Source organism: Eumetopias jubatus, unplaced genomic scaffold (assembly GCF_037043125.1).
Source record: "Eumetopias jubatus isolate StellerSeaLion01/CBP00866 unplaced genomic scaffold, mEumJub1_p1.0 scaffold_9, whole genome shotgun sequence".
NCBI classification, from domain to species: Eukaryota; Metazoa; Chordata; class Mammalia; order Carnivora; family Otariidae; genus Eumetopias; species Eumetopias jubatus.
In genome coordinates this window covers 114,546,808-114,560,584 of record NW_028274815.1, presented here as the reverse complement: position 1 = coordinate 114,560,584, position 13,777 = coordinate 114,546,808, and the positions used below count along the sequence as shown (strand labels likewise).

The 13,777-nt window shown below is 45.6% G+C and overlaps 1 protein-coding gene across 1 annotated transcript in view; it reads right to left on the bottom strand.

The window, feature by feature from the left end:
* The window catches only part of KIF3B (kinesin family member 3B), a 61,458-nt gene extending 49,871 nt beyond the window's left edge, over positions 1-11,587 (bottom strand). The window contains exon 1 of the mRNA XM_028118536.2: positions 10,745-11,587. The gene's annotated coding sequence lies outside the window, so the exon portion shown is untranslated. The remainder of the gene's footprint in view (positions 1-10,744) is intronic.
* Between the last annotated feature and the right edge of the window lie 2,190 nt (positions 11,588-13,777).

Sequence of the window (13,777 nt, the reverse complement as noted above, 5' to 3'; positions counted from 1 at the left end):
CCCTTTCCTTCCCCTGAGCAGCAAGGCCCTCTCTGGTACTGCTCACAACCAGACCCAGTCTCTGCATCAAGTTGGCATCTGACATAGGGTAGCCAACCACCCATCAGGAAATGTTTACTTAAGGTGTGGAGTTTGCACTGAGCTAGGACTCTGGAAGCACAGGGAGTCTTGGATATACCAATTCTGTGTGGCCTTGGGCAAGTCGCTTTCCCTCTCTGAGCTTCAGTTTCTTCATCCACAACCTGGACGTGACTCCTGCTGGATGACCTCACAGAATTCCTACAGGAGAGTTGATAATGAAGTGCTATAGTAAAATGCTTCATTCCTTAATGGCCAGATGGGAGAAGCATGGTGATTATTCTAAAGGGCAATTAAGGATTCCGTATGAGGACGGGGGAGCGCAGTGTAAGAGAAAATCACCAGATGTGGAGCGAGGTAGATCTGGATTTGGATCTCAGCTCTGTCATTGATGCTGTGGGGTCTTGGGCAAGACACTCAATCTCTCACAGCCAGCGAGTGTCAAACCCAAGGAGCATGGTGTGGCATCAAAGTTTATGAACTGGAGAGTCAGTCAGACCTGGACTCAAGACCCATCTCTGCCATTTATTAGCTATGTGGGATATTTTGGCTCTTCCCAAAGAGCATCAGAAGGAAAGGAATTCAAAGACACGTTTTTGACTAGTAGGAAAGTGGGATCAGGGATGAAATGAGAAAGAGCAGATGGGATGGGGAGACAGATAATCCACAGATACAAGGTGGGGGCTTATGGTAAGGAGACAAGGGGGAAGGCCACTAGGAGAGCTAAGAGTCCCAGAAGGGACATTTATGGAGCACTTACCATGAGTCAAGAACGTCAATCCTTACAATTCCCTAGTATGAAGGTACTATTACATCCCCACCCTACAGATGGACTAACTGGCCAAGGGGACATAGCTACCAGCTGAGCCCGGAGCCCACACTCTCCTCTCTGCACACAGCCAAGTAGCCCAGTGCAGGCCCTTCACTCTCTCACGTCCTCTGCAGAGAATGGGTGTGTCTCTAGGGCAGCAAGATTTAAAAAAAAAAAAACATTCTACTCCCCCACCTTCCCCAGAGACTGTCCAGACTTGTGGACAGGAGATGCAAACTCTACTCTGATTTGAGGTAAGGCCTGTGGAAGCACATTCAGTGACTGGCAAACCATGACAATTCTGTTATCCCTGATAACCCCTGCAGACCTGCCTGGCCCACACCTGTTGGATGGCTCCTCACCTCCTGGAGGAACAGGCCTGAGGCTTCTCCTGCCGACGGGGACCCACCTTGCTGTTGGCCGTGTTTCTCTTTTTTCTCTCGCCTGGCTCCCTGAGCTCACAGGCCTCTCTGTGCCTTTGTTCTAGGGGTTCTCCCCACCTGGAATGCCCTCTCCCCGGGACCCCCTCACACGCACACACACGCACACACACGGGCATGGCACATTTCTGTCCCTGTCCATTCATCACCTCCACCTGGACATAGGAATATGCTGCATGTTCTAGCACCTAAGAGGAAAATGTGAACAATTAAACAATTAAAATAATTAAATTACAATTACATTAAATTAAATTTAAACAGTTAAATTAAAATGAAAACAAAGTCCCCAACTTTGGAATGTACCTCAAAAACCCTTATCAAAAATCACCTTCATAGGCAGTGGGATCAGTGGACGGGAACCCAGAGAGGCCCTCATAGTGTGTTTATTTATTGCATTTATTTAGCACTGCGTATTTATTTATAAGTATTTTTTGTTTCTTTGCTCCTTCCTCCCTCCCTCCCTCCTTTCTTCCTTCCCTCTCTCTCTCTTTTCTTCCTTTCCTTCCCTTTCCCTTTCTTTCTCTTTCTTTCTTTTCTTCCTTCCTTCTTCCCTCCCTCCCTCCCTCTCTCTCTCTTTCTTTTTACAGCACTGCATTTATTGGGCACTTCCTATCTGCCAGACACTGTGGTAAGCACCTTACAGTCTATCTTATCACATATCTATCTCTTTAAGAGGCAGGACCTATTATTATCCCCACTTTACAGATGACAACTGAGGCCAGAGTGATTACCAAATGAATACGGGGCAGAGCCACAAAGTCTGTTCTGACCCAACTTGAAAGCCCACAACCTTGGCCTTTTCTGGACTCACAAAGTGGTGGATCATAGGCAGCATCTGCCTGCAGTTGTGTTTTATTTGGCCTACTCAACATTTTATAATTAATTGCCAATATTTAAAAACCAGATTTCCCATATACATTGGGATATCCAGCTTCTCTTGAAATACCCAAGGACTTGACCACACTGGACCTGGGTTTCCATGTGGCGATCATTGGCTGGAGGGAGCGAGAGTTGCCCCAGATACAACCAATGTGTGTGTTCCATTGGTCATATGCTCCCCAGCCCCCACAGACCCACCTCATTCATTTTTATTGCCTGTCTGGCTCCCGGAAGTACTTGAGTTTATGACTCCTGGGTTCACACCTTCTAGTAGCCAGGTTTGCCTTGGGATATCGTGAGCTCCCCGTCACCAGAGGTGTGCAAACTGAGACTAGCTGGCTACTCGGTAGGGGTGTTGAAAAGGGATTTTAAGGGGCGCCTGGGTGGCTCAGTCGTTAAGCATCTGCTTTGGCTCAGGTCATAATCCCGGGGTCCTGGGATCGAGCCCCGCATCGGGCTCCCTGCTCGGCGGGAGGCCTGCTTCTCCCTCTCCCACTCCCCCTGCTTGTGTTCCTGCCCTTGCTCTCTCTTTCTCTCTCTGTCAAATAAATAAAATCTTTAAAAAAAAAAAAAAGAAAAGGGATTTTAAGATCCAGCTGGGGAATTGGGTCAAATAACATATAGTCCCTCGTGGCCCTGCAGTGCCAAATATTTACTTGAGACTTTGCAGCATATAGTATTAGTATAAGTATTAAGAACTAACTTCCCCCCTGGTCTCAACTTACTGTTTCAACTTTCCCTTCACCTTGGTTTCTGATCTATTTATATATTTTGATCATATGATTATGCTGTATGAATTCTTATAAGCTCCCTCAAACCCTTTTTGGAACAAGACATGGGGAACACATAAATCTATAATAAATATTTACATAAAGGGCTTGGTTCCAGGAACAGAAAAGAAACAACAACAACAAAAAAAGAATTGTAAGTTGTGTAACCTGTATAGCTTATAAGTTGTAGGAGTTGTTAACTGCCAAGTTATCTCAGTTTCTCTGAAATTCTCAAGCTCAAGGACATAAAGAACAGAAGGACCTAAGAGTCTGGATGCTACAGTTATGGGTTTGTGCTTAGGTCCTCCCAGGAAAGGGAGCCTCAGGAAAGGCAGCCTCAAAGTTTTATTTCCCACTTTTTACCTGAAATAGACTTTAAAATTATAAAACTGGGAGGGGTGGGGCACCTGGGTGGCTCAGTTGGTTAAGTGTCCAACTCTTTTGTTTTTAAGATTTATTTTTTTATTGGACACAGAGAGAGACAGCAAGAGAGGGAACACAAACAGGGGGAGTGGGAGAGGGAGAAGCAGGCCTCCTGCTGAGCAGGGAGCCTGTCAGGGCTCAATCCCCCTGAGATCATGACCTGAGCCGAAGGCAGACGCTTAACAACTGAGCCACTCAGGCACCCCAAGTGTCCAACTCTTGATTTCAGCTCAGGACATAATCTCAGGGTTGTAGAATCAAGCCCATGTTGGGCTCTGCACTCAGTGGGGAGTCTGCTTGGGATTCTCTCCCTCTCCCTCTGCCCCTCTCCTTACTTGCATGTGTGCACTCTCTCTCTCTCTCTCTCAAATAAATAAACAAATCTTTAAAATTATAAAACTAACTGTGGGGTTGCCTGAGTGGCTCATTTGGTTGAACATCTGCCTTCGGCTCAGGTCATGATCTCAGGGTCTTGGGATCAAGCCCTACGTCGGGCTCCCTGCTCAGGGGGGAGCCTGCTTCTCCCTCTCCCACTCCCCCTGCTGTGCTCTCTCTATCTCTCTCAAATAAATAAATAAAATCTTTAAAAAATTTTAAAAATACTTAAAAAAATAACAAAACTAACTGTGACAGGGCTTTTTGTTTTGTTTTGTTTTTCCCCACTGCGTATTTGTTGAGATATATTCCCCCTCCTCCTATTGAGAGGGGGAATCCATGTCCTCTTTCGTCAGTTATGAGTGGGCTCAGGGATGATTTAACCAATAGAGTAAGGCAGAAGTTGTGCTATGTGACTTCTGAAATTGGGTCATAAAAGACACACAGCTTTGCCTGGTTCTCTTGGAATATCTTCTCTCCAGATGCTTCCTTCAAGGATAGTTTCTCTTGGAGCACAGTTTCCATTCTGTGAGGAATCTCAAGCCACACTGAGAGGGCATCTGTAGGTATCCTTTTTTTTTTTTTAAGATTTTATTTATTTATTTGACAGAGAGAGACACAGCGAGAGAGGGAACACAAGCAGGGGGAGTGGGAGAGGGAGAAGCAGGCTTCCTGCGGAGCAGGGAGCCCGATGTGGGGCTCGATCCCAGGAGATCCCCTGAGATCATGACCTGAGCTGAAGGCAGACGCTTAACGACTGAGCCACCCAGGCGCCCCATCTGTAGGTATTCTGAACAGTGGCCCTATCTGAGCCCAGGTACCCCAAATGAAGTCACCTCCACTGTCATAGTCTTCCAGCTTTGGAGCAGAAACAAACCAGTTCTACTGTGCCTTATCCAAATTTCCATCTCATAGGATCTGTGAGCAGAATACAAGAATTGTTGTTTTGTATCACTAAGTTTGGGGTGGTTTGCTCTCCAGTTACAGAAAATTGGAATAGTAACCCAATGATCCAAACCATAAAGAAAAATATGTGTAAAAGTGGTAAGTTCCATTTCATGACATTTCTTTCATGTCACTCCCCAGAGGTAATGCTGTTAGCAGCTTTAAATGTATCCTTCCAGATCTTTTTCTTTCTTTCTTTTTTTAAAGATTTTATTTATTTATTTGAGAGAGAGAGAATGGGAGATGGAGAGCACGAGAGGGAAGAGGGTCAGAGGGAGAAGCAGACTCCCTGCTGAGCAGGGAGCCCGATGTGGGACTCGATCCCGGGACTCCAGGATCATGACCTGAGCCGAAGGCAGTCGCTTAACCAACTGAGCCACCCAGGCGCCCTTCCAGACCTTTTTCTATACATTTACATATGTATGTATAATAGAAATATATAGGTTTTGTGTTTCTTTTTTCTTTAAGTATGATTATATAAAAAGGCAACTTGCTTTTCTCTCAATAACAAAGTCTCAGTGATCCCTTTAAATTTACAAAAGAACCTGAATTGGTAGTGATCCATTCATATGCTGGGGTAGCCAGCTTCCAAGGTCACCCTCAATGACCTCCCCCACCCCACTATATGCAAATCTTTTTTTATATGCAAATCTTTTTATAGTTCCCTCTCATACTGTACTGCAATGGCTTGTACAACCAATAGAATATGGCAGAAACGGTGGTGTGCCACTTCTAAGATGAGGTTCTCAAAGGCACTGTAGCTTTGGCTCAGTCTCTTGTTCTCTCTCCTTTAGATCTTTTGTTCTGGGAAAAACAGCTGCCCTATCATGAGCAGCCCTGTGAAGAGGCCCACATGGGAAATAACTGAAGCCTCTTGCCAACAGCCATGTGCATGAGCTGTCTTGGAAGTAGGCCCTCCAGCCCCAGTCAAGGCTTCAGATGAGTGCAACCCTGACCGATACCTTGGCTCAACCTCATGAAAGACCCTGAGCTAGAACCACCCAGCAAAGCTGATCCCAGATTCCTGACTCTCAGAAACTGCATGAAGTAATAAATGTTCATTGTTTTAAGCTACTGAATTTAGTCATTTACTGAGTAATTTATTTGTAACAATATACCACTATATGTGGTTCAAGTTTTTAAAAAATATAAAAAAGGATATAGCAAAAGTTCTTTGTCACTTTGACCTCTAAACTCTCACCTGGCCCACCATCCTCGCCCCCCACCCCTACTTAACTTGGAGTAAGCCCTTAGGAAATGTTATATTTATTATCTTGGATACGGAAGCAGACATGCCCTTGGCCCCTCTCACAGATCATCTGACCCAAGAAAGGCTGCAGCAGTATGGCATTCCCTTTCAGAAGCTGTAAAAATGTGCCCTTCTTTCTCCACAGGAACTGGGCCATTGGCCTTTTCAGCTTAGATGCCATTTTTCCCTGCCAAGGCCTCAGACACCCACATGCATCCCCACATCCTGTCTCAGGTCTGGGGGTGGGGGCTGCTTTTCTGTGCACACTGTGGAAAACATTACCTGGCCTTTTTCTCCAACCCATAGAAATCAGAAACCAACCACTCACCTCCCAACTTGTAGTCCCAGCTTATTCTCCAGACTTCTCTCCCATAATGCTCCCCCTTCACCCTGCCTCGGTCCTACAGCCTTCAGCCCAGACTTCCGATCTGCTCTGAAACCCCTCTAAGACAGTGCTCACACTGATCTCTCTGCCTTGAATGCTCTAGCCCCCACCCACCCTTCTGAAAACAACCACCAATCTTCAAGACTCAAACGAGGGGTTATCTCTATGGTTCTTCCCCTGTCAATCCCACAGGTCTCCTTGCTTCCAACATAGCCCTGTCGGTCTACTGTGTGCTTCACAGCCAGAGGGACTGATGTGATGAAACCCAGGATCATGCTTCCAGTTCCAGTAAGATGGGTGAACCGTCTCCACCCTACCTCTGCGGCTGAAGGTAGCTCCAAATTCTGGTCAGAAGGCATGGAGCAGTTAGGTCAGGCCTTGAAAAGTCTACAGTAGCAGGCAGACCAGGGGGGAAGTACCGCCAATCTGGCAGTGGGTTTACACTTGTTTTCTCCTCTGGTATTCCCTGGGCTGTGTCAGTGTAGCCTTGAACCTAGGACAGGGCATTGGCGCAAGTGGAGGGAATGTCAGGAGATACCCTCCAGTTCTGGCTCCAGAAACAGGAATGAAGAATGAGGTCTCCTAACCTTCAGAGAGAGTGAGGGAGATCCCCATTTTTTCCCCATTCTCTTTTATCCTAGCCCCCAGTCCTCCCAGGTGGTGGAGGTAGTGGTGGGTGCTTACAAGAACCTGAAACTATGAGGAAGGAGAACCTTCCGCTCTAACTGAAGAAGCTATGGTCCCAAGATGGCGGGATGAGTCCATATTGCTGTGGCCCCAGATGTGGGTGCAGTTGTGGGAAATGTACATCAGAGTCTGGTAAATAAAGCCTCAGGGAACCACAAAGTCGCAGGGAGCTGGCAAGGAGAGAGGAGTTTGGGAAAGTGACCCCACAAAGTTATGTATGGATTTTCTGGGCTCACCCCCTAGGTGCGCATGAGTAGATCTAGCCTAAACAGCTTACCACAGACTTTGAGAAACTTAATCACGAAGGCCAATGCCTGAGTTCCGGCCAATGAGTGACCCTCACAAGGGGCAGATGCATGTGGCATCACAAAGGGTTTGAAAACAGGACTGACCCTGGAACCACAACCCAGAGAAGGTAGGCATAGCTTGCAGCTTGAACCCACTTTGCCAATTACCTGCAAAGACAAAAATATCAATATTTTCTACAGGATTTAAATGTGGCCCAGAGCATTAATATTAAATATTAATTAAAATTAATATTAACATAATATTAAAAAGGTCCAGGGCAAATTACTTGCAAGATAAAGAAGCAGGAAAATTTCAGCTAGCTTGAGGAAAGACAAGGAAAGATGCCAACTCTAAGATGTTGGAATGATCTGAAAAAGCCCTTAAAGTAACTGCTGCAAAAATCCTCCAAGGATGGGACGCCTGGGTGGCTCAGTCGTTAAGCGTCTACCTTCAGCTCGGGTCGTGATCCCAGGGTCCTGGGATCGAGTCCCGCATCGGGCTCCTTGCTCTGTGAGAAGCCTGCTTCTCCCTCTCTCTCTGCTGCTCCCCCTGCTTGTGCTCTCTCTCACTCTCTGACAAATAAATAAATTTTAAAAATCTTTAAAAAAAAAAATCCTCCAAGGAGAGCATGGGGAGTTAGTGCTTGATGGGGATAGAGTTTCAGTTTGGGAAGGAAAAAGGGCTGGAGGTGGATGGTGCTGATGGTTGCACAACAGTGTGAATGCACTTACTGCCACTGAACTGTATACTTAAAACTGATGAAAATGGTAAATTTTAGGGGGGCCTTGCTGGCTCAGTCGGTACAGCATGCGACTCTTGATCTCAGGGTCATGAGTACAAGCCCTATGTTGGAGCCTACTTAAAAAACAAAAACAAAAACAAAACTCCAAGAAATAAGGATGCAGACTCTGAGCTTTCTTCAGCTTTTTAGTAAATAGAAGATATATATTAAAGTTTCCATTTGATATCTGTATATATACCAAATATGTATTTGAAATTGAAAAAATACAATAACCCAAACTGAAAAGCTCAGTGGATGGGCTAAACAGCGGAACAGAGATGTCACAGGACAGAAAGAATCTATGAACTCCAAGCTGGGTCAGTAGAAATTACTCAGTCTGAACAACAAAGGAAACAAAGGTTGAAAAAAAAAATAAACCGGGTCTATGGGAGCTGTGGTACAAGAGCTCAAGGTCTAACAGAGCTATCGTCCAAGTAGCAGAAGGACAGAAGGAGTCCAGTGCACGGATGCTTTGAATAGCTCTATTCACTGTCCCTCCAAATTTGGAAATGACCCCTTCGGTGGGTAAACCCATAAACAGAGCGCGGTACATCCATTCAATGAAACACAGCTCAGCAATAAAAAGGAATGAACTACTGACACCAGCTACAACTTAGGTGAGTCTCAATGGCATCATTCTGAGTGAAAGAAGCCATTTCAAAAGGCGACATACTGTATGATTCCATTTATGTGACATTCTCCAAAAGACAAAACTATAGTGATAGATCAGTGGTTAACACAGGTTAAGGGTGGGGAGAGTGTGTCACTACAATGAGAAACACAAGGGTTTTTTGAGAGGTGATGGAACTGTTCTGTTTCCTGTTTGTGGTGGTGGTTACGCAAATGTACATGTGTTAACATTCGTAGGCCTACATACAAAAAAAAAAAAAGTAAATTTTACTCTATGTTAATTGAAATAAACAAAAAAACTTGTGGTAGGGGCACCTGGGTGGCTCATTTGGTTAAGTGCTTACCTTCAGCTCAGGTCATGATCTCAGGGTCCTGGGATCGAGCCCTGCACTGGGCTCCCTGCTCAGTGGAGAGTCTGCTTCACCCTCTCCCTCTGCCCCTCTCCCTGCTCATGCTCTCTCTCTCTCTCTCTCATAATAAATAAAATCTTAAAAAAACAAACAAACCTATGGTAGTCAGGCTCCAAGATGGCCCACAATGATCCTCACTTCCTCACGCATCTGCCGTTGTGTGGACTCCTGTCACCTTGGAGAGGGCTGGTCTGTGTGACCAAAAAAAGTGGCAGAAATGATGGGTATGATTGAAGAGGCCAGGTCATAAAAGCCTTTGCAGCTTCTGTCTTGGTCTCCTGAATCACTCACTCTCAGGGAAGCCAGCCAGTATTGTGAGGACACCCCAACAATCCTGTGAAGACAAGCTGAGGCATCTCACCAACAAATTCCACTGCTGGAAACATATCCTACTGATGTATTTGCCCGTGTGGGAGATGGTGCCTGTGCACTGCCGCTTTGCTCATGGTGGCCGAAACATCACACTTAAATACCTCACAATAGGCTAAATGCATTATAGTCCATTCATGTTGTGGAATGTTCGGAGGAGGGTAAAAAGAATGAAAAATATCTGCATATCTGCTATTGAAAAAACTCTAAGTGTGTTATACAAGAAAAGCAAAAGCCAGACAGTATGATTTTGTGGGTTCTTTTTTTTTTTTAGAGGATATACACATGGATGTATTTCTAGAGAGAGTATGAAAAATTTCTGGAAGACATACAGCGTTTGCCTCTGGGGAGCATTCTGGGCTAGAGCAGGCACTTATTTTCACTGTACAGGTATATTCTTTTTTCCTTTTTCAATGTTTTACCTTGAGTGTGAATTTATTTTCAATAAAATGTTTGAATAACTTACACAGTCAGAGCCCTTTGGCACTGCCCTCAAGGGGCACCGTGGGGACCCTTCCCTCATAGAGGGCTCAGAGGAGCCCTGAAAAGCCCCTCCTTCCACCATCACCATCTGCCCTTGACCCAGAGACAAGACCTGATTAAAATCCGATCAGGGGCGCCAGGGTGGCTCAGTCATTAAGCAGCTGCCTTCAGCTCAGGTCATGATCCCAGGGTCCTGGGATTGAGCCCCTGTCAGGCTCCCTGATCACCAGGGAGCCTGCTTCTCCCTCTGCCACTCCCCCTGCTTGTGATCTCTCTCTCTCTCTCTGTGTCAAATAAATAAATAAAATCTTTAAAAAAAAATCAGATCAAACACTCTAGGTTTCAGAACCTCCTCTGGCTCCCCAAGAGAAAAGCCACACCTCTTAGTTTGGTATTTTAGGCCCTTCACACACACATGTGCAGCCTCATCTCCGGTCTCCACCGCCCTGGATCCCCGCACAGCACTGCTCACTGCTCCCCACAAACTTAGCTCTCTTTCTGGTTTTCACTTTAAGTCTTTCCTCTCAGTTGTTCTAAACCCACAGTCACATCAACCGCCCCAACGCCCAGTTCTGCCGGTGCCACTTCCCTTGCATCGCTGGGTCCCTGACACTCCCAGGAGTACAAGCTCTTCACTCTTGCCTTTGAGCACCGCCCCCCACCATGTTCCAACCACAAGAATTTTCCAAACTCTTCCCCCAATCCAACTAAACTAGACCAACTGTGGTCCCCTCTTTGTACCTTTGCTCACATGGTGTCCTCCATCCAGAATTCCCTTTCCTCTTCCGCACGTGCACCTGTTGATAACACATCCATCGTTCAACTCAACTCCAACCTTCTCTGTGAATCTTGCACAAGGTCAGAAGTCATCACAGCTTCCCAGACCACTTTCTCTACATTTCAGTCATTCAACTCATATTCAGTGGGCACTCTTCAAAGGTGCATACCAGGTCAGGTGCTAGTATAGGGAGATACATCAGGCATGGTCCCTGCTCTTGGGGAAGCTCCGGTCTAGCTGGGGAAACCAAGAAGCAAATGTCCTCAGATAAGTGACCCAAGAGGCAGCCCAGCACAGGGGTTAAGTACACTGGCTCTTATCTCCTACTTCCAGGGTTCAAGTCCTAGCTCTGCCACTCACAAGCTGCGTGACCTTGAGCTAGTTGCTTTACCTCTCTGTGCCTCGGTGCCCTTATCTGTAAAATGGAGATAATAGGAGGACCAACTTCACAGGGTTATTCGGTGAGCTAGATGGTGTAGCTTATATACAGTGCTTAAACACAGCCTGACAAGTGGTAAACAATACATACTGGTTATTACCACAATTTCAAGGTGCTATTGCAGCTCAGGAGAGGAAAATTTCTTAGAATAAGATCTAGAAACTCTAATGAGTATGATATAAGCAGAGAGAAAGCCTAGACAATAGTGTGGAGATGTGAAGGGGAAGTGGTATATGAATGCACAGTAATTTCAGGACTAGCTCCCCCCTTTGACTGCCTCCTGGGTCTTGTTCTCGGGGTCTTCAGGGCCTAGCAGAGAGATCTGCTCTCCCAGATTTCATCTTCATAAGCCACACCACATCCTTTACTTAATATATTTCTCTAAATCAACTTGCTTTTTGTAAACTAAATAAATCTTAGAAGGAAACTGTAAACCACATCTGTAAATGAAAAAAACACAAATACAAAGCATCTCCAACATAAATATAATGAAAGCAAAACAGTGTCACTAAATTCAAGCTAATGTGACTCTGAGGTCTGCTCTCAGACCTGTTACCCGGACGGATTATTAGCAAATGGTAGAGAAATTAATGACATGTTGGCATTGAACTGAGACTTTCTCTTTGGCATTGTTAGCAGGACTGAGAAAACAAGAAGATAATTATTTTTTGCTAGTGCCCTGTACCTCCTAAAACATCACACTCATTGTTAGAAAGGGAAATATCCCCCCTTGCAAGACAGTACATGTGAAATGGCTTGGTGTGTTGCCAATTTTTTGAATTTTAGAGAGGCAGATTTTCAGAGAGGGATGGGGCACCCTCCCAGTCTCCTCCTCTGCCACCCCTGGGTGGGCACTGTTCCTCACTTCTGCTGAATCACTCTACTTGGGGAAGGAGGCAGTTTCTGGGGAATGCCTTTTGTCCCTCTCCATGTCCCTCTTGCTGTTTACCTGGTTGGGCTTGGTGTCCTGAGCTGATGATCAGTAAAGGATTAGATGTAAAAACAAACCAAACCTGCTTGTCCTTAAATAATGTTATTTCAGGGTAAACGTCTCAACCCTGAAATAAACCAGCTTTCAAGTAATAATTTGAATTAATTCTGACAACATGATCCAGAGTGCAGGATTTACCTTCAGGCTATGGTTTTTTGTTTTTGTTTTTGTTTTCTGTCAACTCCACTAATGAAAGAGAGAAAACGGAGGAGGAAAAGGGACCTTGATTTCGGGCCAGGGAAATCTTACTATTCACTAAGCTTTTTTGAAGTGATCGGAACACAGAAATGAGAGCTCACTTCTTCCTTCCTCCCTCTATCTCTTCTCTCTTTTTTTTTTTTTTTTCCTCCCCTCCTCTCCCCTCCGATGCGTGTTTCTGAAGGATCTATGATGTATCAGGATAGTGTTTCCCAGCTTTGGTTCCTTTGAATACCAGCTTCTCCATTTCTGCCTAATATATAACCCACCTCTACTGGTAGTTACTTCCATTTTTTGAAAATGTAATTCCCATTGTTTTACTTATATAAAATCGGTCCCATCCTAAAACAGTGAAATCCATTAAATCAAATTCTGTCTAGTTCTACATTTCCCCCAACGTACAGTAAGAGAAAAAAAAAATGTTACAAACCAAACTGAACACTACCAGGTACCTCAAGCTACCCCACTGACTACAGTTGGAGGAACCTTCAAGGCTTGCCGGGGCGGGACCTGCAGAGAAGGCCCTCCCTGCTCCCTGAACGCTTGTTGGCTGATCACAGTGCATAGTGTTGCACAAACTTTAGCTCCTGGAGAGAGTGTTAAAATATTCCTGGGCCACATCCCAGGGTTTCTGACTCAGCAGGCCTGGGGTGGGGCCTGGGAGTCTGCCTTTCTAACAAGCTGCCCCAGGTGATGTTGATGTTGCTGGCCTGAGGAGTCCTACTGCTGGTCCTACTCCTACAACATAAGTAGGTCTTGGGCCACTGGGCATCAAAATCACTTGTAGGTGCTTCTTAAAATGCAGATACCTGGGGGCGCCTGGGGGGCTCAGTTAGTTGTCTGACTCCTGATTTCCGCTCAGGTCGTGACCTCAGGGTTGTAGGATCGAGCCCCACATCAGGCTCCAGGCTCGGCACAGAGTCTGCTTGTCCCTCTTCCTCTGCTCCTCCCCCTGCTTGCTCTCTCTCTCAAATAAAATCTTAAAAAAAAAAAAAAAAGATGCAGATACCTGGGCACTACCCACAAAATGTTCTGATTCTTCAGGAGGGTGGGTCCCTGGACTCTGCCTTGTCAACCAGCTCTCCAAGGAACATCTGGAGACCAACTCTGACGCTGTTTGGACCACCATTAGCACCTGGAACTTGGAGGGAGGTGGCCTCACCTTCAAAGTCAGTCTGCAAATCAGGGACAACTTCCCACTGCTTGGGCCCTAAACCTTAGAGCATCCTGGACTTCCCTGTTTCCCTCCTAGCCTCCATTCAGTGGGTCAGCAAATTCTATTGGCTCTTCTTTCAAAACACATTCAAATTTTCTTTAAAAGACTCTAGTACATGGACTTGGGGATGGAATGGTAAATGAAACAAGACT